Genomic DNA, 26,203 nt, shown 5'->3' with positions numbered 1-26,203 from the left:
GTTTTTTTATTTATTTTTGGGACAGAGAGAGACAGAGCATGAACGGGGGAGGGGCAGAGAGAGAGGGAGACACAGAATCGGAAACAGGCTCCAGGCTCTGAGCCATCAGCCCAGAGCCCTACGCGGGGCTCGAACTCACCGACCGCGAGATCGTGACCTGGCTGAAGTCGGACGCTTACCCGACTGCGCCACCCAGGCGCCCCATACATTTTGCGTGGTATTAGACTTATCGTTGCCCCCTTTTGCTTAAAATTGTTGACATTTATCCCCTTCACTTCTGTAGTTCATTGATTTTCACTGTGTGCCGTTCCATGACTATTTCTATATTCGTTCACCTGCTGAAGTATATTTCGGGTTGTTTCTGTTTCTCCCCCACCCCCTGCCCACCTTTACTAATAAGGCTGCTACAAACATTCTTGCACACATCTCCTTGGATTCATTATATCTTAAATTACAAAATATAAACACACCTGGGAAACTCAGCTCTTCAGACACAGTTCTGACCTGACATCATTATTGTCAGATTGGTTTCCCATCACTCATATTTGGTCATCAAGATAACCATTTATAATAGCATCAAGATGGGTGTTTATAATAAGAAGATATAATCCAGAGAGGGATAGAATGATTTAAAAATTAGAACTTGGAACTTTTGAAAAGCCCTGTAAGTTACCAAGGAGTTCATCTAGTCAAACACTTTCATTGTATAGACAAAGGCAGTGTGATTCCAGAATGGGACTAAGGACAGTGGGTCCTATCCTGGGCCCCTAGTGTGATGGCTATACATATGAAATATAGAAAAAGTAAATTCCCTTGCTTTTCCTTCTATTCACTAAGCCCCCCTAAACCATGCACCATGAAATGTTGACTGCTCAACAAAGTCCTTCCTAGCTGAATTATAACTGTGTTTCCCTTGATCAATTCAAACCACATTTTTTATTTTTCAAAAGTCATTTTTACCACAGCTTTGCTGAAGTAGAAGCAAAAGACCTGAAACTAACATAAATTTCCTATTCAAACACAATAAGAATAATTGGATTTGCAAAGGAAAATAAAAAGAAATCACAAAGGAAAAGAAACTAGAACATTAATATGTTTGGAAGAATTTGTTGGGGACAGGATGTGGGAAACTATGAGTTTCCTGGGAGAAGAGTGAATTTCAAAAGCTGCCTGTCATTTGGTGAGATTCTCCAAGGGCTCCCTCCTTGACCAAACTTTAGTCAGTCCCTACCCTTGATACCTAACCTAGTTCCTATTAGTAACTCTCCATCCACTGACCCCACTAATACTGTCCGTTGACCATAAATCCCCTGCTCGTGTGTTGTGTGGGGGCTGAGTTCAATCTCTCTCTCCCCTATTGCAACAGTCTTAAAAAATCTTCCTCGCCTGCTTAATTCTGTTAGGTGCAGTTTTTCTTGGACAGGTTTACTTCTCAATGCAGAGAGGATCCAGACTGTCACTGGGTCCCACATTACAAGCTGTCCATGTTTGCAATAACCTGAGACAGTCTCAGTGTGTGCCTGGCACGGGAGTATAATCACCAGTGGTACCCATTCCACTGTCAAAAGTGCCCCAGTTTGGACAATAAATCATAGAATTACCCACACATGGTGTGAAATTTACTGGCTAAATTGTCATCGGGACTCTCAGTGCCAAGAGGACCTGCTGGACTTTTAAAATGGTGCTACAGCAATTCAAAGAACAAAAGAGAACAGACTCCTTAAATGAGAACACTCCTTTCCAGTCCTGACCCCTGAGGCATAGTTAAATTAGAATTGTATCATTTTATGTCTAAATTAAAACATATCTCCATAAACAAAAAATGATGATTTTCATCACTTTGTCTCTCAAGCATGTTCATACATTGCCTTTATTATACTTCTCCTTCGATGACTATGGAGGGGTTTATCACAGCACGCTTACCAGGAATGTGACATGCATTCCAGAGCAATGGGGAGAGAGGGAGGGAGGAGACAGAGACACCAGGAAGGCCAATGTGGTGCCGGCCTTAGGAAAAACAACTGAGAATGGGGAATCGATACCTCATTCTCCCATGAATTGCATTAAAAGGCTGAAATGAGTTTGCAAAACAATAATCGAAGATGACAGCTGCTCTCGACAGGTTGGGACAAATGAAAATTGAGCTGGGCTTTCACATGCTGTGGGGAGCGGGCAGGACAGGCAGGAACCTCCTAATGCCTTTCACTTGGAAACACTGGGTTTCTTAATTGTCTCCTGTCCTGAAGCCAAAGGAGAAGATCCCTCATTAAGGTGACGTTTGCCGAGTGGTTTTGAGAAATGGACGTTTTAGCTCCTTTCACTTGTTTGAAAGTATCTGCAAGAGGCCCATATCGTGCAGGGCTTCCAGGAGTCCAGTGGGACAGGAGAAGTCAAACTCCATCAGCAGGATCTCAGGTAGGGGCCTTCAGGCACAGGCCGGGGTGGGGGTGGCAGGGGGAAGGGCTGGATCAGATAATCTCCAAATTTCATCCTATTGGGAAAGTCTATGATTCTGCCTCCATGAGGTTTGTTAACCCCGTTTTATAGGTAGGAAGATTTGAATGAGGAAAGAGCAAGGACACTGAAGGGGAGCTGAGCCTCCTGACTCAGCTGAGCTCAGTATGAGACCTGAAAGATGAGACTGTTGATTTAAAAAAAGGAGACTGTTGATTAAAAAAAAAAAAAAGGAGTTGGGGTGCCTGGGTGGCTCAGTCGGTAAAGTGTCCAACTTTGGCTCAGGTCATGATCTCATGGTTTGTGGGTTCGAGCCCTGTGTTGGGCTCTGTGCTGATAGCTCAGAGCCTGGAGCCTTGCTTCGGATTCTGTGTCCCTCTCTCGCTCTGCCCCTCCCCTGCTCATGTTCCCTCTCTCTCTCAAGAATAAATAAAACGTTAAAAAATTTAAAAAAAAAAAGGAGCAAAGGCCATCAGGAGGTTGCTTTACTGAAACCTCACCATTCAAAACGGGGTCCTGCCTGCAGCATCACATCTCTGGACTGCTGGTTAGAAATGCAGAATCTTAGATCCCACCCCAGACCTGCTCAATCAGAATCCGCATTTAACAAGATCACAGTGGATCCAAAACCTTTGAGATGCAGCAAAAGTGGTTCTAAGAGGGAAGTTTATAGCAATACAGGTCTATCTCAAGAAGCAAGAAAAATCTCAAATAAACAACCTAACCTTACACCTAAAGGAGCTAGAAAAAGAAGAACAAACAAAACCCCCAAAAACAGCAGAAGGAAAGGAATAATAACGATTAGAGCAGAAATACATGATACGACACTAAAAAGACAATAGAACAGATCAATGAAGACAGGAGCTGGTTCTTTGAAAAGATCAACAAAATTGATAAACCTCTAGCTAGAGTCAATAACAACAACAACAACAACAACAAAAACAAAAAAAGAGAGAACTCAAATAAACAAAATCACTAATGAAAGAGGACAAAGAAAACTGACACCACAGAAATACAAATAATTGTAAGAGAATATTATGAAAAATTATATGCTAACAAACTGGACAACCTAGAAGAAATGGATAAATTCCTTGAAACATATAACCTCCTTAAACTGAAGCAGGAAGAAATACAAAATTTGAACAGACCAATTACCAGCAACGAAATTGAATCAGTAATAACAAAGACCCCAAACAAACTGAGGTCCAGGACGAGACAGCTTTAGGTGAGTTCTACTAAACATTTAAACAAGAGTTACTACCTGTTCTCAAATTCTTTCAAAATATAGAAGAGGATGGAAAACTTCCAAAATCATTTTATGAGGTCAGCATTACCCTGATACCAAAATCAGATAAAGACACCACACAAAAGAGAGAACTATAGGCCAATATATCTGATAAAAATAGTTGCAAAATACTAGCAAAATGAATGCAACAATACATTTTAAAAAAATCATTCACCATGATCAAGTGGGATTTATTCCTGGGATTCAAGGGTGGTTTAATATTTGCAAATGAATCAACATGATATATCATATCAATAAGAGAAAGGATAAAAACCAAGCATTTGACAAAGTACAACATCCATTCATGATAAAAACTCTCAACAAAGTAGGGTTGTAGGGGTCATACCTCAACATAATAAAGACCATATACGAAAACCCCACAGCAAACATCATACTCAGTGAGGAAAAATGGAGACCTTTTCCCCTAAGGTCAGGAATAAGACAAGGATGTCCACTTTCACTACTTTTATTCAACATGGTGTTAGAAGTTCATGAGATCAAGTCCCGCAGAGCCTGTTTGAGATTCTCTCTATCCCTGTCTAAACAAACAAACAAACAAACAAAGAAACAAACTTAAAAACAAACAGGGGCGCCTGGGTTGGTTAAGCATCTGACTTCAGGTCAGGTCATGATCTTGCAGTTTGTGAGTTTGAGCCCGCTTTGGGCTCTGTGCTGATAGCTCAGAGCCTGGAGCCTGCTTTGGATTCTTTGCCTCCCTTTCTCTCTGCCCCTCCCCTGCTCATGCTCTGTCTCTCTCTCTCTCAAGAATAAATAAACATTAAGAAAATTAAAAAAATAAAAATAAAAGGCAAGGTACTGAACGGAAGAAGAAATTTGCAAATGACATATCCGATAAAAGGGTTAGTATCCAAAATATATAAAGAAGTTATACAACTCAACACCCAAAAACAAATTATCCAATTAAAAAATGGGCAGAAAACACGAACAGACATTTCTCTAGAGAAGACGTACAGATGACGGACAGACACGTGAAAAGATGCTCAACATCACTCATCATCAGGGAAATGCAAATCAAAGCTACAATAAGCTATCACCTCACACCTGTCAAAATGGCTACAATAAAAAAACACAAGAAACAACAAGTGTTGTCAAGGATTTGAAGAAAAAGGAACCCTGTGCATTGTTGGTGGGAATGCAAATTGGTGCAGCCACTGTGGAAAACAGTATGGAGGTTCTTCAAAAAATTGAAAATAGAACTACCCTATGATCCAGTAATTGCACTACTGGGTATTTACCCCCAAAATACAAAAGCGCTAATTCAAAGGGATACATGCATCCCTAAGTTTACTGCAGCATTATTTAAATAGCCAAAGTAATGGAACAGCTCAAGTATCCATCGATGGATGGATAAAGATGTCGTATGTAAATATATGTACATATATATCCATATTTATCCATAATTATATATATTATATATATAATGAAATATTATTCAGTCAGAAAAAAGAATGAAGTCTTGCTGTTTGCAACAACATGAATGGATCTAGAAAGTATAATGCTAAGCAAAATAAGCCAGTCAGAGAAAGACAAATACCATATGATTTCACTCATATGTGGAATATAAGAAACAAAATAAAGGAGCAAAGGAAAAAAGAGAAAAAGAGAGGGAGACAAACCAAGAAACAGATTTTTTTTAAAGTTTTTATTTAACTAATCTCTACACCCAACATAGGGCTTGAAGTCAGGACCCTGAGATCAAGAGTCACATGCTCATCTGACTGAGCCAGCCAGGCGCCCCAAGAAACAGACTCTTAACTATAGAGAACAAACTGATGTTACCAGAGGGGAGGAGGGCAGGGGGATGGGTGAAATAGGTGAGGGGGACTAAAGAGTATACTTATCATGGTGACAAAAAAAAAAAGAAAGAAAAAGAAAAAGAGAAAAGATCACAGTTCCTTCACATATTCATTCACACTAGCCGAAGTCAACAATTTCTAGGAAACGGTTTATACTCTTAATAAAGAACAAAAGTTTTTGAACCAAAAAGGAAAAAAACACAACAAAAACAAGAAAGCACCCTTCCCACCATAAAACAAAACCCCAAGTCATTTGTAGGCACTTGAGAGTTTGAGAAGCAATGACTGGAACTCTGGATCACACTTTGAATAGCAAGACTCCAAAAAGCATTTAAAGCTACGAATTCTCTTTTGACAGAGTTCTGAGGCTTTTATGCAATCAGGCCAGCTTACCAAGCTCTGAGGCATCATTTCGCATACCAGCACCCTCTGCAGAATTACTAAATTTGCTTTTTTACAACATGAGTTTAAATCTGATAAGAGTCATAGGAAAGGGACCTCCATCAGTTTCAGACTAAAGCACTCTCTTTCTCTCCGTCCCCTCTTCCCTTTCCTTCTCCCTGGAGACCTGGTGCACAGATTTGGGTTGGTAATAATCTTGTATTCATAACACATTCTCAGCATCATGTTTGTTTCAAGAGGAAGACACCAGCCTTGCTCAGGTTGAAGATTATGACTTACAGTTTGTTTGGTAGTTTGCTGGGTTTGCTACAAGTCTCTTTTTTGACTAAGCAGGAAATCGTTTTTTCCTTCATTTCAGGAAATATTGTATTCTAATTTTATCTTACTGATGATCTGACTGGGAAGTGACAACCAAGCATAAGCCCATGTTAATAATTTTGTCTTCTTTTCTTTGTTTCTGCAAAAACCACTTGGTGTGAAATAAAGTTTCAATTAGGTCTAATATATGGGTTGTCTTGGGATACACTTGGGAAGACACAGGAAGAATTAAATTGCAGGTTTTAGTTGAACCATATGAAATTGCCACTTTCACAGGTTAAAGAGCAGCGAAACATTGGCAGCTTCTTTTAATCAGCCTAATTATAATGTTTCAATTTAGAATTTCTTGACCTAGGGAATATCAAGAGAGTAGCAAGTGCTATTTGTGGAGGCTGGGCTGTTCTGTTTCCTTGGAGATTTTTTTTTTTTTTGGAGGTTAGGACAAATGCTCTGAAGGCTAGATAACCATTTTTCTATTCTGAGCAGCCAGGGAGAAATGGTGTTAGAAGGTCAGGTTTGGTTATAGATTCAGGATGAAAGTATGTATCCTTGAAGGAGGCTTATCACCTTCTGAATCTGTGAAATATATAAATGGTGCCAAACCTTGACACGACAAACTAGGGTGAATTTCTTTCCTACTTCCTTGTTATAGTCAAATGCAGGTAATGGTTTAACTCTGATCACAGCAAGAAGAGCTTTTCCCTATCACAAACTAACACCACTCTTTAGTCAGAATGTGGGAGTGGAAGAGTCAAAGGGAAGTGTAAGAATCTAGTCCCTTTCTTATTCTTATCACAATTATACTGTAGGCATGCTGTGTTCCATGGTACTCTAAGACTATTCTATGATAGTTCCATGGTACTCTAAGACTATTCTATCATATTCTATGATTCTATTCCATGAATCCCATCAGAGTGTAATGAAGTATTTAAGCATGCTGGCCCAGGATCACGCTTTAAGTAGCAAAGGTAGGAATCATGTATTATTTGTAATGGTGTGCATAGTGCTTTTAAGAGATCTTGGCACACAGAAGGCATTAACAACTGTTTTATCCCAAGTTTTAAAATTTGTTGAGGGGCTCCTGGGTGGCTCAGTCAGTTAAGTGTCTGGCTTCAGGTCAGGTCATGATCTTGAGGTTCATGAGTTCGAGTCCTGCATCGGGCACTGTGCTGATGGCTCAGGGCCTGGAGCCTGCTTCAGATTCCGTGTCTCCCTCTTTCTGTCCCTCCCCTGCTCACACTCTGTCTCTCTCTCTCTCTCTCAAAAATAAATAAACATTAAAGACATTAAAATAAAAATTTGTTGAATAATGGGGTGCCTGGGTGGCTCAGGCATTCCTTTAAGCATCTGACTTCGGCTCAGGTCATGATCTCATGTTCCTGGGTTTGAGCCCCACATTGGGCTAGGTGCTGACAGCTCAGAGCCTGAAGCCTGCTTCAGATTCTGTTTCTCTCTCTCTCTCTCTCTCTCTCTCTCTCAAAAATAAATAAACATTAAAAAAAAAGAAATCTGTTAAAATTTGTTGAATAAATGGTGACTTTTAATAACCAATCACATTATCAAGAATTGAAGATATTACATTAAAAATCTTTGTGGATCATAAAAACCAATTTGGCAATAAATATCAGGAGTCACATTCTATGAACCAGTAATTATAATAAAAGGTCATATCCTATAAACCAGTAATTGCAAGACACTTATCTTAGGAAAGTTAAATTGTTTGAAATGTTTGAAAACACCATTAGGTAAAAAAATATTTACCTTATATACATGAGTTGAAAAAAACTGAAAGCCTAAAACCCAAGAATAAGCTATTATAGATAAAGTAACGATATTTTTAGACTACTTAATATTTAATAACCTTGGGAAATACTCGAGAAAGGTGAGGGTGAAAAACCTTGACACCAATATCTTATCCTTCTTGTTACCTAGCACTATATCATAAAAATGTCCCAAATTACTTAAAATTCTGCCAAAATAGTATTTTTAATGGCTGTAGAATATTCCATTGGATGTAAATAAAGTTATTAACTGTTTCATGAATACACATACACACACATGCACTAAAAAATAACATGCAGATGGGATCATAGCATCCCTATTGTTCTGTACATTTTCTTAGTTGATAATATAGAGAGCTCATCACATAAGCACACACAGATCTTCATTAATTCTTTTCATCTTCAATGCCAGGATAGTATTCCGCTACAGAGATACATGTTGATTTTTCAAAACAGCTCTTATTGATTCCTTTAGGCTATTTATAGCTTCTTTGCTATTAAAACAACCCTTCAACAGATACATACATTTTTGTGCATGTATGCAAGTATTTCTGTAGGATAAATTCTGAAATTGCCAGATCAAAGAGAATGCCCATTTAAAAAATTTGAATAGATATTGCCAAATTGCCCTCCAAATTATCGCACCAATTAACATTCACTTCAACAGTGTATGAAAGTAACTGCTTCATTTTAAAGTGGAAACAGTTGTAGGGCTGGTTTAGTGGTAGCTTCTGCACAGCAAAGGAAACAACCAACAAAACTAAAAGGCAACCAACGGAATGGGAAAAGATATTTGCAAATGACATATCGGACAAAGGGCTAGTATCTAAAATCTATAAAGAGCTCACCAAACTCCACACCCCAAAAACAAATAACCCAGTGAAGAAATGGGCAGAAAACATGAATAGACATTTCTCTAAAGAAGACATCCAGATGGCCAACAGGCACATGAAAAGATGTTCAGCCTCGCTCCTTATCAGGGAAATACAAATCAAAACCACACTCAGGTATCACCTCACGCCAGTCAGAGTGGCCAAAATGAACAAATCAGGAGACTATAGATGCTGGAGAGGATGTGGAGAAACGGGAACCCTCTTGCACTGTTGGTGGGAATGCAAATTGGTGCAGCCGCTCTGGAAAGCAGTGTGGAGGTTCCTCAGAAAATTAAAAATAGACCTACCCTATGACCCAGCAATAGCACTGCTAGGAATTTACCCAAGGGGTACAGGAGTACTGATGCATAGGGGCACTTGTACCCCAATGTTTATAGCAGCACTCTCAACAATAGCCAAATTATGGAAAGAGCCTAAATGTCCATCAACTGATGAATGGATAAAGAAATTGTGGTTTATATACACAATGGAATACTATGTGGCAATGAGAAAAAATGAAATATGGCCTTTTGTAGCAATGTGGATGGAACTGGAGAGTGTGATGCTAAGTGAAATAAGCCATACAGAGAAAGACAGATACCATATGGTTTCACTCTTATGTGGATCCTGAGAAACATAACAGGAACCCATGGGGGAGGGGAAGGAAAAAAAAAAAAGAGGTTAGAGTGGGAGAGAGCCAAAGCATAAGAGACTGTTAAAAACTGAGAACAAACTGAGGGTTGATGGGGGGTGGGAGGGAGGAGAGAGTGGGTGATGGGTATTGAGGAGGGCACCTTTTGGGATGAGCACTGGGTGTTGTATGGAAACCAATTGGTCAATAAATTTCATATATAAAAAAACATAAAGTGGAAACAGTAAGGAATGCCTGGGTGGCTCAGTTGGTTAAGCGTCTGGCTTTTGATTTTGGCTCAGGTCATGATGTCATGGTTTGTGAGTTTGAGCCCTGTGTCAGGCTCTGTGCTGACAGTGCAGAGCCTGCTTGGGATTCTCTTTCTCCCCCTCTTTACCCCTTCCCCATTCCCTCTCTCTCTCTCTCTCTCTCTCAAAATAAATAAACTTAAAAAAAAATAAAGTGGCGGGGTGCCTGGTGGCGCAGTCAGTTAAGCATCCGACTTCAGCCAGGTCACGATCTCGCGGTCTGTGAGTTCGAGCCCCGCGTCAGGCTCTGGGCTGATGGCTCAGAGCCTGGAGCCTGTTTCCGATTCTGTGTCTCCCTCTCTCTCTGCCCCTCCCCCGTTCATGCTCTGTCTCTCTCTGTCCCAAAAATAAATAAAAAACGTTGAAAAAAAAATTAAAAAAAAAAACAAAGTGGGAACACTGGATGGGATACAGAATTGATGTCTGAACAACATGGGTTTGAATGGTTTGTGTGGTCCACTTGCATGCGGATATTTTACAGTATAGTACTGCAAATGTATTTTCTCTTCCTTATGATTTTTCTTAATGATGTTTTCTTTTCTCTAGCCTCCTTTATTGTAAAATACAGTATATAACACTTACAGCATACAAAATATGTATTAATCGACTGTTGATGTTATTGGTAAGGCTTCCCTTGAACTGTAGGCTCTTAGTTAACTCTTGGGGAGTCAACATGATATGCAGATTTTCAATTGTGTGGGGGGTTGGTGCCCCAACTCCTGCATTGCTTAAAGACCAACTGTATTTATGTGTATATGTGTATGTGTTTGAAATAGATCTAATGAACCCCAACCATACTATAGCATGATTGTAAATGAGGTCCCCTTTTCTCCTTCCCTACATCCCTTTCCAATTTTTCTTCCTTCCTACCTTCCTTTTTTCATTTTTTTCCTTCTCTTTCCTCCCTCCCTTTCTGCCTTCCATCTTTATTATTTTATCTAATGGGAAAAGAGACAGAGGTAAAGTCAGGGTAAGGTGAAGGCCAGTGAAGAATTTATGTGGCATTTAGGGAATGGGAAGAAAGCAGGAAATGGGCTTCAGATGGAAGCAAAGTGCTTATTTTGGCAGCATATGGACCAAAATTGGAATGACACAGAGATTAGCAGGGCTTCTGCATAAGATGGCACACAGATTTGTGACTCGTTTTATATTTTTATGGTAACTGTGAGAGGTGATGGACGTATAAATGAAGCCTGTCATGGCAATCATGCCACAAAACATACATATAGCAAACCATCGCGTTGTACACCTTAAACTTACGTAACGCTACGTCAAATATATCTCAATAAAGATGGAAAAAACTCAGAAGCAGAATGTTGTGGGAAATACCTGGAAATGTGTGGTGTGAGGCAAGTCAGACATACTGGGGAGGACGGTTTGGATGTGCATTGCTAATCTTCACGAGCACAGGATTCACCTGAGGAGCTTGTTCAGATTCAATAAGTCCAGATGGGGCCTGACAACCTGCATTTCTAATGGGCTTCTGGGCAACACTGCTGGTCTGGGACCACACTGTGAGGAACAGAACTTAGTTGACAAAGCCAGCTTCCAGAAACAACAGGCAGAAGCATTAGTAAGCAGTGAGAAGGGCTGTGAGCATTACCATTTGGAGCCAAGAAGGCCTTCTGCAAATGTTACATACAAGGTGATAGAAGTCGTGAGCTGGCTCCTTCCGTTACTACTGTGTCACCCACCCAATTCAGCTTGGCCCACACCAGCACTGGAACCAGACGCTTCACTCAAACCCATGCTTATTTCTTCTACTCTTGCAGGAATCCTGATCTGGAGATCAGATTGTATTTGATTTGCTTCATCTCCAAAACTTAGTAATGATGTCGGTCACACAGAGTCCGCCGTTTCCTTCATTCATATAGCGCCTGGTGCTGCTGACACTGTGCAAGGTTTAAGTGGCAAGTGCCCACCTTAAGTTCAGTCCTGAAGGTGCCCACAACCTGCAGCTGGCAGGATTGAAGCCACACCTTGTTGCTTTCCATGCTGGGTGAGGACAAAATGGGAACTATTGCCCAAAGGCCCTGTGTTAAAGTCCTTTGGAATTAAACCATTTTAAGGCTCCTCTACAACTTTCCACTGTTCCACAGAAATGTTTTCTGAAGCGTTATGTTGCGGCAAAGCTAGGATTATTGATGTACGTTTGGGAACTGGGATGTTTTTATATCTAATTCTTCCTGTGGGATGATTTCTTTGCCATCAGTCCTTGTAAATCAAGGGAAGTACAAATGCTAGCTTTAAAAATTCACAAGCTGAGGTTGACAGAAACATTTTTCACCTCTCTGATCCAAGCCAGGCAGTGTTTGATGCTGGCACACCTAGATTTTCCCTCTCTTAGTTTCTGCCTAAGGAAAGCGAGACATGAAGTTACTGGTACACACACGCAGGCACACACACATGTGCGTGCTCGCACACAAAAGCTCAGGCTTCGAGCCTTAGGGAAACTAGTAAATGAATAGTCTCCTTTTCAAAACATAATAAAAAAGACAAGACTCAGTGCAGGTCTTAAGAACTTTGTCACCTGTTGAGGCTGTTGTTTGCATTTAGGAAATAGGTTCAACATGAGTAAAAGTGTGTGTTTCTCTCAATCCTGGAGGGACATGCAAGGTTAGCTTTATGAGTGATAGGTACAGACTAAGGATACATGAGAAAAGCTTCTAATATGCTTGTATTCACTTTAAATTTTGCTCTAATAAGGGATCATTAAAAATATGATTAGCAATTAGGTTGTTTTTATGCTTGAATCACGCTTTCATTTGCATTAAAAAGTTCTATTTGAGTAGAAAAGTCAGAGAGGCATAATGTTTCTTCTCTTTTTCAAGAAATCAAGCTGTTTAAACTGTACAACAACCGCAAAACTACATCTACCTGGTGAACAAAAGAAAAACCAACAGCGGAGAGTTATCTTTACATATCACATAGACAGCCATAAAAATGTTTTGTGTTAATGACTTAAAAGAAATAGAAACATGGAAGTTGAGAGAGCCTGTCCCAGGTCCACTTAATGTCAAGGCTCTGTCCTACCAAAGATGTTGAAGGAATTGCTGAAGGTTCGTGGCAAAGCAAGGAGCACATGAACACAGTCTGTTTCAAGAATGCCTCTGAGGCGTGATGGGCTGGCAAGTGGTGCCAGTTTATTAACCTATTGCCTTGGCTCCAAACCCACTCTTCTGGACTCATTCTTCTGATGCTGGGCCCCAGACTCTGTGGACCTTTTTGTCTTGCCCACTGCCCCTTATTAGCCTCCATTAATAGAAGGTTCTGGAGGAAAATGGGAAAGCTGGAGCAGAAAAAAGGGATTTGACCTCCAGTTCCATCAGATGCCCTGGTGACAGCACATCTTCTGTCTTCCGGCCAGCAGCAGCTCACTTCAGTGTGCGGTGTCTCCATTCCTCGTGGACCCAGCCTCATTGGTTCCATTCAGAGACACCAGCACCAGCGGCTGGCACCCTGTCCTCCAAAATCTGGGTACCATTCCATGGAAACTCTCCTCAAGTTCAGAGACACCAACATGGCCCAGCAATGGCTCCTCCTCAGGGGTCTGCACCCTGGTCCGTGGGCCCCTCCTCTGAGCCTCTGAGTCTTCATGGTCCCAGCCTCTTCCTTTTATTCTCCAGGTGTACGTGGTAGCTGCTCCCCACATTTGCTGCTCCATGATATGCCAGCATCTTTTTGTCTTTTTAGTTGCCCTAATACTTGGATAACAATGCTATATTAAATTCTCTCCATTAAAGTAATCGGTTGGTTTCTTTCTCTTAATAGGGCCCCGACTGATAGACAAGCTGAGAAAGGCTGGGCAGGATTCTTTTCCAAGACACAACATTCTCTAAGCACGAAAGATTTTCCTGTAAGATTTGTTGTGCAATTTGGTTATTGAATCAGCTATGGGTCAAACTACCTGATCCTTATTTGGAACATCAGAGCACAAGAAAAATCCAGTATCTTGTAAATGGTTCCATGAGCTTCCACCTCCATCTATTGTTGTTTATGCTCTAAAAGGATAGATAGGGGGGCGCCTGGGTGGCGCAGTCGGTTAAGCGTCCGACTTCAGCCAGGTCACGATCTCGCGGTCCGTGAGTTCGAGCCCCGCGTCAGGCTCTGGGCTGATGGCTCGGAGCCTGGAGCCTGTTTCCGATTCTGTGTCTCCCTCTCTCTCTGCCCCTCCCCCGTTCATGCTCTGTCTCTCTCTGTCCCAAAAATAAATAAAAAAAAAAATAAATAAAAGGATAGATAGGATGTAGAGTGACCTGAGATGGTGGTTATGGTATTCTCTAACTTAACTTCCTTAATGGAACACACACACACACACACACACACACACACACACACACACACAGTTTCTTCTATGGAGAAGATGGAAGAAAACAATGAGAGGTTTCTGGAGATGAATCTGGAGATTCACAACCAGAACTCCAGGTATGGTTAGATGAAGAGAATTCTATGTCATTGAAAGAATAAATGCCAGCTTTGTTGGATTGGCAGCTGACACTAAGTTCTCTATAGAATGGACTAAGAAGTAAATGTATCCTGATTGGAAAACCTTTCAGATGAGTGGGAAAAACTGTCATTTCATTTATTTTTAGTAAAAGCACAATGTTGAAATGCTACTTGATTCAGATGACAATGTGGGAGACAGGACTGCACCCAGAACTTTGCACTACAGTCATTGTAGGAGAAAACACCTGGTTGTACAAGTCCTGGTCACACACATTCCTGAGATCCTTTAGTTTGTGCTGGTTTAAAACAGCAAGATTGCATATGGCAACAGTGACAGGAAACATTTCAGATTTCTTGCTTTGTCTATAACAAAGTGAGGACTGTAAATACTTCCTTTGTCTTGTCTCTTGTCCACAGATGATAAAACTAATCTCAAAGACCTAATGCAACTAGCTCAAGGGCATATACTTGTTTAGTGGCACAAAGTCAGAATTTGTATCTGGGTCTCCCTGACTCCAAGAACCGAGCTTCTAATATCTCAAGGAAATGACACATCCTCAACCAACTCTTCCTCCTCATTTTGGCTTTAGGTACTTTCCTTTGGGTGATTACAGTTTTATGGACAAAACTCATAAGTTCTTGGGTGACCATAGTCTGGTTACTTTCTGAGCTTCTCTTACCTACCTGATATTTATGATAGTTTCTAATATTTTCCTAAGATAAGTTAAGCCAATCGGTTCTTTAATAAAAAGAAGTTTAAAATATCTCTAGTCTTTGTGGTCTTATATTGAATTAGCCAGTATAGCTCTCTAACACACCAGCCAGTGGTTTACAACTTTTGCTAAATCCTCACCTTCTCCAGGATGTTTACCACTAGACTTTACTGATTTGCACACGCCAAATGTTTTCAAGAACTATACCCTTCAAAGATTGTCCCTCCAAGTGGCAAATCTACTGCCTTAGCACGTTAATACTTCTGCTCTTGCATAATCATCCATTTTCCTAAACATTATTCACTCATCAATATTCAGCCAACACCATGGAGTACAACGGCGTGTTTCTGTATGCTTTACTGCATTTAATTCAAGGTTCATAATAAACAAATGACAGTAGGCAACATTATCTTTCCCGTTCTCTGGAGCAGAAGGAGGCTCAGAAAGTTCAGGCAGTTTGTGAGAGAGCTACAGAGCTGGTGAGTCACAGAGGAGATTTGAGAGTCCCAGGCTTCCAAACCCAAAGGACTGATACAGTTGTGGATGCACGTAAACGAAGGATGAGGGATCCCAGGAACCACACTGATCCACTGTGGAGCCCATGGGAGGGAAGAAATAACAGGGCCAGTGGATATCTCTTGCTCCCTAACCAGGGCTGAAGAGGCGGGTGGTGCTCATGCTGAGGGGCTAGAAGCAAATGCTGGCTGCATAATGGCAGGGCAACAGCAGCTCCAAAGCTCGTTTCAGAGCAGAGTTTGGATGACGCAAATAGCTTGAGATGCCCCAGTGTGTCGTTATGTAATTCCTGTCTGTCCCTGCAGTCATCATTTTTCCGCATAGATACACACTGCACTTTCTTCTACTGATTTTCAGAAACAGCCAAGAAACACATCCCACTGTGGCTGACACTCAGAAGGTATGAATGCCAGGGCTTCTGCCATTGCTTTTCACCTCTAAGTTTGAAAGTATCTTGGTCATGTAAGAAGGAAATTTCTTTAAATTAGAAACAAACAACAACAAAAAACCTCTGAGATGCAAGAGATTTAAAAAATAAAATGAAATCTCTAGAAGGTAGTAGTGAAATCACTCATCGCTGATGCTGTCTACAAAATCTCTCCCTAGACCTGAGAATTCACCTTGAAGGCCCCACTGTCTTCTCGAAACACTTCATGTCAGGCCTCACATGAAAACTGCATCTCACTGCAGCCCTACACACCATCCAGAGAAAATCAACCTATGCATATCTGAAAATTGCTCCTATAGCCCATTTACCTTAAGCCCACTCACGATCCACCCAGGGGGTTATCAGAGATTTATGAGCAATCTTTTGCAGATTTAAGGATGCAGTTAAGGAAGGAACTCATTTTTGTAATGTCCTCATATTTCATTCATTCATCCACTCATTCATCCACTAGTTGTTTATTGAACACCTGATCTTTGTGCTGAGAAATCAGCAATGAATCAAAGAGTCCTGTCAAATCATCTCAGTATCTTTTTTCTTTTTTAAAAAATAATTTTTTAATGTTTATTTTTGAGAGAGAGAGACAGAGCATGAGTGGGGGAGGGGCAGAGAGAGAGAGGGAGACACAGAATGTGAAGCAGGCTCCAGGCTTTGAGCTGTCAGCACAGAGCCCAACATGGGGCTTGAACTCAAGAACCATGAGATCATGACCTAAGCCCAAGCTGGACATTAAACCAACTGAGCCACCCAGGCACCCCTCAGTATCTTTTTTCTATTGACAGAACGCAACAAGGAAATCATACAATCATATCTGCCTTTCAGATTTCAGTGTTCCACCCTCACATTTCTGAACATGAGGGGAGTTTTCTCTGTAATGTTCTTCAGGCTGTCTGGCAAATGACTCACCCCCTAAGTTAACTTACTCATTACTCATTATCACAGATAATGAGTAGATTTAGTGTCACAAAAAAACAATATTAGAAAGCATTTTTCTTGTATCTGAATGTACCAGTCTATGAAGAATCTTGGTGTGATTTTGGGGGGGAATGAAATGTCATTGTCTGGGAATTCTGTTTAATGAGAACACCTTCCTGAGCTACTGTGAGCAGGGGGAGAGGAGTGTCATGGCGTCCATGCCTCTGAGAGCAGCAGATCCACATTAGCCTGGTCTCAACTAGGAAATGATTCTTTTCATGCCAATGATTTTTTCTTCTCCTTCTCCTTCTCCTTCTCCTTTTTTCTCATTCTTCTCCTTCTTCCTCCTTCTCCTTCTTTCTTTTCTTCTTTCTTTCCTTCCTTTTCTCTTTCTTTCTTTCTTTCTTCTTCTTCTTCTTCTTCTTCTTCTTCTCTTTTTCCTTCTCCTTCTCCACTGCCTCCTCTTTCTCTGCCTCCTCTTCCTCCTCCCCCTCCTCCTTTTTAAAATAGACTAAATAACAACTTCAATTTCAGGGCCCCAACTTGTGTTACTTTGGTTTTCTGAAAGACTCAAGTGGGAAAGTGTCTCTTCCAATGAATTTTAATATGGTTTTCCCAATACCATGGCAGGTAGAATGTTCATGCAGAGAACAGGAGTCCTGTATTAAAGAGATCTATATGCCAAGCAAACAGAGCATACTGGGGGAATTAAGTAGTACTTGGCATTTTACAGAATGCTTTAGAAGGTGCATGAGTTATATATAAAAGACAGATAACAATGACAACACTTAAATTGAATCTTGAGAATCCCCAGGTGCAAGTATAAATAACTTTTGCAAACTGTAAAAGGGCCCTGATACAAAGAGTAGATATCATAGTCCAGAACAGAGTAGGCAGAAGACTACCAGCAAAATGTGTATCATACAAGGAGGAGAAAAATGAAGCCCAGTCTGGAAGAGTCACACTGTAAAAGGGTAATCCCCAATTCTTAGAGAAGATGGAGATTTATTGTGCTCATTCTCCCTCATCCTCTGCACTCTTTCATTTAACCATCAGAATTTGTTCTTATATTCTGTGTTAATAAGCTGTTTACATGCCAGAGGATAAAGTTGATCATACTGAACAATCCCTGAGATGTTTTTAAAGAGTTCTGAGTTAAGAAACCCCTGCATATTTTAGTATATTAAGATATTCCTGGCGGTTATGGTAAGATTCTACTGCCTGTGTATGGGCAAACCAACTGAGCAGAACCCCTAACCAGAGTCTGATGAGGCTCCACATTAAGTTATGAGTGGATGTTTTTCTGTGTCCTGCTTGTCTTAGAACATCTCTAATAGTGACTGTACTTTAACACTCCTTGATTAGGAGATGACCATAAAAATAGAAAGTCAAAACACTATTAGTTAATTAACGCATGATAATAGGGAAACATACTCATCAAATCAGCCAAGGGCATCCCTGTCATTTATTCCTCAGAGAATTTAAATTGAAATCTGCCTTCAGTTTTGCTCTTATCCTTTCTTCAAGGGTCACATATTTTTAATTTAAAAAATGAGAAGCAAACATTTAATTCTAATTAAAATCAATTGACTGTAAATTCTCTGGGTAATCTTTTACCTTTAAATGGAGTTAGACCCCTAGAAAACTACATGGCTTAGTTAATCATAAAACAGCTTTTTATTTTACCAAAGAAGCCACCTTTATAAAAGCACATCTACATTTCCTGCAGAAGGATTGTTGAGGATATGAGTTTACTCAATATGCCATGTATAAAACACCATGTGAGAAGCCCTGTCTTCCATAAGGACCCACATTCATGTTCCTAATAATGAGAACTAGGAATTGTATTGTATTTCCCCTTTTTGACTTGACTTTCTGGAAGCTCAGGGCCATATTACACACTCAGCCATAGCAACCATGGTCACACATTGACTTCTTCACTCTCTCTGATCTTCATATTATATATATATAGTATATTGTGATGTGATGTGTATATTATGATAGTACATAGGATGTGAAAATGGATTAAACAAACTTCTCTCAGGTATTAGAGGTAAACTGTGATCAGCAAAGCATGCTATTCATATGTGTCAACTGGTAATTTGATTTTCAAATCCTTTTTGACATAGAGTTAGAGAATAAATTTTTAAGTAAAGTAGATTTTCAGTCTCTCAAAGGCAAAGATTGTCTTCCATTTCTCTCTTCATTATTCTCTGCAAACAACAGGGGCTCAACAAAAGCCACCAAAAGCAAACGAGAGGCAACGCTTGCTTACTGAGGGTTTGGTTCATATTTCTTGGAACTTGAGGTAACCTGGGAGGCTATCCTGAAATAGGAGGTTCAGGATAAGAGGTAGATGAAGATCCTGATCTCGCCAGTGAGCAGTTATCTGCTCTTACGGAGGCGGGCAGATGTGTAGGAGTCTGGGTGTGATTACAAGGTGTCCTGAGGCTGGTGCATCGTCGGGTGCAGAGAGCTCTGGTGGAGCTGCAGAACCTTGGCAGCACCGTAGCAGCAGGAGACCACCCTGAGCCTCACTGAGGAGCACACCTGCTCCCACACCCACCCAGCCGGTTTCAGTGGGCACAGGTGCACAGAAAACACCTCTTTCATATGGAATTGAAAACACTATGATTCTGGTATTCTTCCAGTTTTTCTAAGGTTTGCCCATTATTCTGTATCTGACTCCACCCGGGGTGCTTCTGGCTATTCCGTTTGCACACTCAGGTTATACAAGGGTGACATGGTCGCCTGTGTCCCTCACACCCAGAGGGGCTTAGGGAAGGACAGCTGTGACTCCCTGACTCTATGCCATCTTATCAAGAATCAAAAATAACATTTGTTTCAATTATTTCTTTGCCAATATCTTCATACTGTACTGTCAGAAGGAGTCTGCCTTCTTCTTAAGGTCCTGTGGGTTGGGAGCCCAGATGTGACAGCTTGTTCCATGGCTGGGAATTATAAAGGTCGGGTTGCATGATTTCTTTTTCTAATTTGGCAAATTGAAAACTATTAGAGTCAAAGCTCAACAAATACAGCAATAACATGAGACTTCCTGCTTAACCTGCAGTACGTGGAGGTGTTTAGGGTTTCCAGCATCAAACAGATTGAAGATATTTCAAAATACTATAGGAACAGCTGTGTGAATTTATTACAGCTTTATCCTAAATGTGCTTAATTGTTTCAAAGTAATGCTTATTGCCCCAGCTGGGAAAGTACAAATTTACTACAATTCAGGCATGATCTTAATGGTGATCAAAGACAAGGAACACATTTGATTTTTGGCTCTAAAAGGAAAAAAAAAATACATCAGCAAGGAAGAGTAAACAAGGGGTACTAGGAAGACTGAAGCTCTGATACTTCTTACCTAAATAGTCCTTGAACTTGTGCTCCCACCTGGTTCCCACTCCCCAACTTGGACAACTGTTTTGCAGTTGACAACAGTTAAAGGGCCCTCTTCAGGACTGTTTGCTTGGCAGCAGGATTTCAATTTTGTGTAGAGAAAAAAAGAATATGCATTTCATAGTCAAGTAGATACCAATTCATAAAGTCAGGGGCCCGCTGGGTGGCAGTTGAAAGATCCAGAAAGAGGTGTGAAAAGAGCCATCTAGCATTTATTGGGTGCCCACTTAGTACTAAATACAGTGATATATAGTACTTATGCTCATTATTTCTCCATTTTGCAGGTGAAAAAACCAAGGCTTGAAGAGGCAAAGGGACTTGTCCAAAACCAGAACATAAGAAGGGGAGCTAAGTTGTAAATTTAGATCATTCAAATCCTAAAATCCACCTCTGCTCATTACAGCGATTTACCTATGATGCGCCCTGTTGTTACTGAAATGGAACAATTGGAATTTGGGTGCACGTGTGTTAAGCTTCAGTTGGTGTATACACACACACACACACACACACACACACACACACACACATACACACACACGCAGTATTTTGAAAAAATACCTAGAGAAGACTTTTTCAGGGAAGATGAAATCCTGATGACACAGATAAAAGCAAAAGCCCAAGAAGTAGAGGAATTGCCAAGGTGCCTGGCATGAGAACATTCTATTTTACTCCTGAGAAAGGGATGAAAGCAAAAGATGCTGGAAAACTGGAGTGAAGCTGGGGTGGAGACCTCTGGGAGTATAGCAGCCTTTGGGCTGTACCCCAAGATCCCCCTTTAGGACTGAAGTCTCATTCCCCAACTTTGGCGAGTGGGCATGGCAGGGAGCCCTCAGCCCATGGACCTCTAGAGAGCTGCCCTTGTGCCAGGGCGAACACCCCTTTCTGTGGCCCTGCAGCCCGTGACTGGTGTGCACAGGGCTCTCAAGCTTAGTCCCCCCAAGCCAACTTGGGACAACTTTGCAGGGCCGTTCCAGCTTTAGCACATCCCCTCTGGTCAACGAGGCCTTGATGAGACAGTACCACAGCCCAGCTTCTCCTTCTGCTCAGTCTGCCTTCCTTCCATCCCCCAACACGAGTGGACCCAGAGAGCCAGCCCTCATGCAGGAAACCTTCTGCAGGAAAACAATCTCAGAGCCTGCTTTCCAGTGAGCAGATCTGCAACAGGTGGCTACCGAGCACTTCTTTAAGAACAGGGGTGCCTAAGTGACCTTAAGTCTTTGTGACACGATGCCTTTATCACTGGCTTCCAAATTTCCAAAAAAGTCTAGTGCCCTCACAAATGATTTGGTTAAGTAAAAGTATTGGGGAAAATGGATAAAGAGGTTAGATTTTCAGTCTAGACCAATATGGTGCAGCATGGAGACATGGGAGACAGAAGATGAGATATTTACAACTTGTAGGGACTTTCAGAACTCCCAGAAAGGGCTGTGAACTACCATAGGACATGGACATAGGGCCTGAGCCAAAGTTGCTGAGACCTAAGGGCCAGAGACAAATGGGTTGACACGTGGGTTAGCAATAATGAGGCTGAGCTTCACCTTCACAGAAAGGAGATAAGCAATTCCTGGCCCAGGCAAGTAGACGTTAACGGGTCCATGAGAGTGAGAAGGCATCATGTGAGCAGTGCATGGACCTGCCCATCCCTTTGGAAAAGACGGACCCGAGGGAGGGGAAGATGGCGGCGTAGGAGGACGCTGGGCTCACCGCGCGTCCTGCTGATCACTTAGATTCCACCTATACCTGCCTAAATAACCCAGAAAACCGCCAGAGGATTAGCAGAACGGAGTCGCCAGACCCAAGCACAGATGAGAGGCCCACAGAAAAAGGTAGGAAGGGCGGCGAGGCGGTGTGCGCTCCACGGACTGGCGGGAGGAAGCCGGGGCGGAGAGGCGGCTCGCCGGCCAAGCAGAGCCCCCGAGTCTGGCTTGCAAAAGCGGAGGGGCCTGACAGACTGTGTTCTGACAGCAAGCGCGACTTAGCGTCTGGGAGGTCATAAGTTAACAGCTCTGCTCGGAAAGCAGGAAGGCTGGAGGACAAAGGGAGGGAGAGCTGCTGAGCCCCCGGATGACAGAGCTCAGTTTGGTGGGGAACAAAGGCGCTTGCCAGCGCCATCTCCCCCGCCCATCCCCCAGCCAAAATCCCAAAGGGAACCGGTTCCTGCCGGGGAAATTGCTCCCTCTGCGCAAACACCCAACTCTGTGCTTCTGCGGAGCCAAACCTCCGGCAGTGGATCTGACTCCCTCCTGCTGCCACAGGGCCCCTCCTGAAGTGGATCACCTAAGGAGAAGCGAGCTAAGCCCGCCCCGCCTGCCCCCGTGCACCTTGCCTACCCACCCCAGCTAATACGCCAGATCCCCAGCATCAGAAGCCTGGCAGTGTGCAAGTAGCCCAGACGGGCCATGCCACCCCACAGTGAATCCCGCCCCTAGGAGAGGGGAAGAGAAGGCACACACCAGTCTGACTGTGTTCCCGGGGGTGGGCTGGGGGCAGACATCAGGTCTGACTGCGGCCCCGCCCACCAACCCCAGTTATACACCACAGCACAGGGGAAGTGCCCTGCAGGTCCTCACCACGCCAGGGACTATCCAAAATGACCAAGCGGAAGAATTCCCCTCAGAAGAATCTCCAGGAAATAACAACAGCTAATGAGCTGATCAAAAAGGATTTAAATGATATAACAGAAAGTGAATTTAGAATAATAGTCATAAAATTAATCGCTGGGCTTGAAAACAGTATACAGGACAGCAGAGAATCTCTTGCTACAGAGATCAAGGGACTAAGGAACAGTCACGAGGAGCTGAAAAACACTTTAAATGAAATGCAAAACAAAATGGAAACCACCACGGCTTGGCTTGAAGAGGCAGAGGAGAGAATAGGTGAACTAGAAGATAAAGTGATGGAAAAAGAGGAAGCTGAGAAAAAGAGAGATAAAAAAATCCAGGAGTATGAGGGGAAAATTAGAGAACTAAGTGATACACTTTCGATTCTATGTCTTCCTCTCTTTGTCCCTCCCCTCTTGCACTGTTGGTGGGAATGCAAATTGGTGCAGCCGCTCTGGAAAGCAGTGTGGAGGTTCCTCAGAAAATTAAAAATAGACCTACCCTATGACCCAGCAATAGCACTGCTAGGAATTTACCCAAGGGGTACAGGAGTACTGATGCATAGGGGCACTTGTACCCCAATGTTTATAGCAGCACTCTCAACAATAGCCAAATTATGGAAAGAGCCTAAATGTCCATCAACTGATGAATGGATAAAGAAATTGTGGTTTATATACACAATGGATTACTACGTGGCAATGAGAAAAAATGAAATATGGCCTTTTGTAGCAACGTGGATGCAACTGGAGAGTGTGATGCTAAGTGAAATAAGCCATACAGAGAAAGACAGATACCATATGGTTTCACTCTTATGTGGATCCTGAGAAACATAACAGGAACCCATGGGGGAGGGGAAGAAAAAAAAAAAAGGTTAGAGTGGGAGAGAGCCAAAGCATAAGAGACTGTTAAAAACTGAGAACAAACTGAGGGTTGATGGGGGGTGGGAGGGAGGGGAGGGTGGATGATGGGTATTGAGGAGGGCACCTTTTGGGATGAGCACTGGGTGTTGTATGGAAACCAATAGGTCAATAAATTTCATATAAAAAAAAAAAGACGGACCCCTCTCTTGAACTCCCTGGGTGTTGGCTGCACTCAGGTGGTGCTTGACATTCTCCTCGGTCTTGTGAATCATACTTCAGGTGCCCAGTCTCCTTAGCTAGGGTGTAAGGTGTCTCCCTCATTATGCACCTCAAGCACTTAGCACCTCACATGACAGACTCTCAAGAAAAACACAATTAATTGATCGTAGACCTTGACACAGCTGAGTATGAAGTCTGACCAGCTCTGTAAAGGCTCTCTTAAACCTAATAAGTAAATTTGGAACCACTGCTCCATAGGCCAGAAGCCCTCATTTGCTGGTCACCAAGCCTTCCTTTCCTACAAGTTTTTGTTTGTTGTTTTGCAATTGAAATGCTGGTTTCAATCAGCAGTTCCTTCGGAAGTGCTGCTGCCTGACACTGACCTTTTATTAAAGGAAGGGAATGTTGGAGGCATAACTAACACCTCTTCAACGAGATTTGGAAAGCGAAGAAGAGAACATCATCTATTTCTCCACTGAAAGGTTATTTCAATCAGTGAGATAGAATGAGCTTTATTCAGAAAGCACTTGGAAATCCCGCAATGCCAAGTTCTTTGTATTAAAAACATGTATCTAACAGAGGAGAAGCCTGGGCTGGGACGATGAGATGCTGTCAAAATATAGAGACCAAATACCCACCAACTCAGAAAGGCATGGAACAGGACCTAGGATTTGAGAGCGGCAGACCGAGCCTGGAAGCTAGCTTTGGACTTGTGTGTCTCAGTTGGCCTTTCTGTAATCACACATTGTTCACCTTTAAGGTGCGGTTGCATGTACTTATGACAAAATGAGCACAAGTAGGTTGCAGAACATGGTGCCAGGCACATGGAAGGCTCGTGGGAATGAAAAGGCTCCTTTAGAACATTTAGAACATTTAGGGTTCTTGATGGGGACCCGGGCTTTTGTGTCACTTGGCTCTCACTGGCACCATCCGACCCTGGCTGTGGTTAGCAGCACTAGTTTTGGAATTACCCATACTTCTTTTTTTATTTTTTAATTAAAAAAATTTTTTTAATGTTTATTTATTTTTGAGACAGAGACAGAGTGCAAGAGGGGAGGGACAAAGAGAGGAAGACATAGAATCGAAACAGGCTTTAGGCTCTGAGCTGTCAGCGCCTAACGAGTTCAGCCCAACGTGGGGCATGAACTCATGAATGGTAAGATCATGATCTGAGCTGAAGTTGGAAGCTTAACCGATGGCCACCTAGGTGCTTATTATTATTTTTTAATGTTTTATTTTTTAGAGAGAGGTAGATAGATAGAGCACAAGTAGGGGAGGGGCAGAGAGAGAGGAGACACAGAATCTGCAGCAGGCTCCCGGCTCCCGGCACAGGGTTCGAAATGGTGAACCGGAAGATCATGACCTGAGCCAAAGCTGGCTGCTTAACTGACTGAGCCACCCAAGCGCCCTGGAATTAATCATACTTCTATTCTAAACATAGCCTTGCCACTTACTAGCTGGGTGACAGTAGGGAGGTTTCTTAACCTCCTGAAATACAACTCCTTTACTTATAAAATGGGGAGTTTTGCCATCTCACAGATGTGTGGTGAGAGCCGCCGGTGGTAGCGGGTGTCTGGCTTAGCACACGTTCCTTATCACACCTCTGGGCATTGAAAGCAAGCTTCCCTTCACATAAACATTGCTACGGCTTTGGTCCAGTTTAGAACCTGAGCTGATACTATTACAAACCTCATGCTACTCCATCTTGGAAGTATTTTAGCAAGTGCTTAACGCTCCACCACCATTTTCTTTTACAAGTGATTGCTACTGCATGATAAGCCATGTATCAGGTTAACAAGAAGAACAATAAAGGTCATGGGCTTCTCATTTCCAGTTTGACCTTCTTCGGTCAAGGTCATCCTGTGATTGAAAGTGAAAGAAAAATTTCAAGAACTTCTGAGGCAGCTAGCTGAGACTGAACCAATTACTATGTTTGACCTCAGGGTTACTATAGAACCTCCTTGTGCCTTCTGCAGCCTCTAAATAGTTGACTTCAGCCCTCATCACAGCACTCGGCCAGAGCTGTGCTCTAACCTTGCCCAGACCTTTTCAAACAGTGGACAAGAGAGTTCAACAATGAAATTGCCAGAAAATTCTCCACAGCCCTGTAGCACTCAAAGAGGGCTCTGCAGCTGCAGCAGCTAACACAGGATCTAGTGTCATCCGGCCAAGGACAGGCCTCTATGATGCACACCCACAAATACATAAACCAGTTCTGA

General features: G+C 42.2%; 1 protein-coding gene and 1 non-coding gene across 5 annotated transcripts in view; one reads left to right on the top strand and one right to left on the bottom strand.

Annotated features, from left to right (window-relative positions):
- Window positions 1–26,203, bottom strand: part of NEK11 (NIMA related kinase 11) — a 269,503-nt gene that overhangs the window by 13,368 nt on the left and 229,932 nt on the right. The gene's annotated exons all lie outside the window — the stretch shown is intronic.
- Window positions 10,921–11,023, top strand: LOC125175839 (U6 spliceosomal RNA). The gene has a single exon (XR_007156012.1). It is a non-coding gene; the product is annotated as a U6 spliceosomal RNA (small nuclear RNA).

The sequence above is a fragment of the Prionailurus viverrinus genome, chromosome C2 (genome assembly GCF_022837055.1).
Source record: "Prionailurus viverrinus isolate Anna chromosome C2, UM_Priviv_1.0, whole genome shotgun sequence".
NCBI lineage: Eukaryota > Metazoa > Chordata > Mammalia > Carnivora > Felidae > Prionailurus > Prionailurus viverrinus.
Note: the sequence above shows the minus strand (reverse complement) of the source record. Positions and strands in the feature narration are given on the sequence as shown.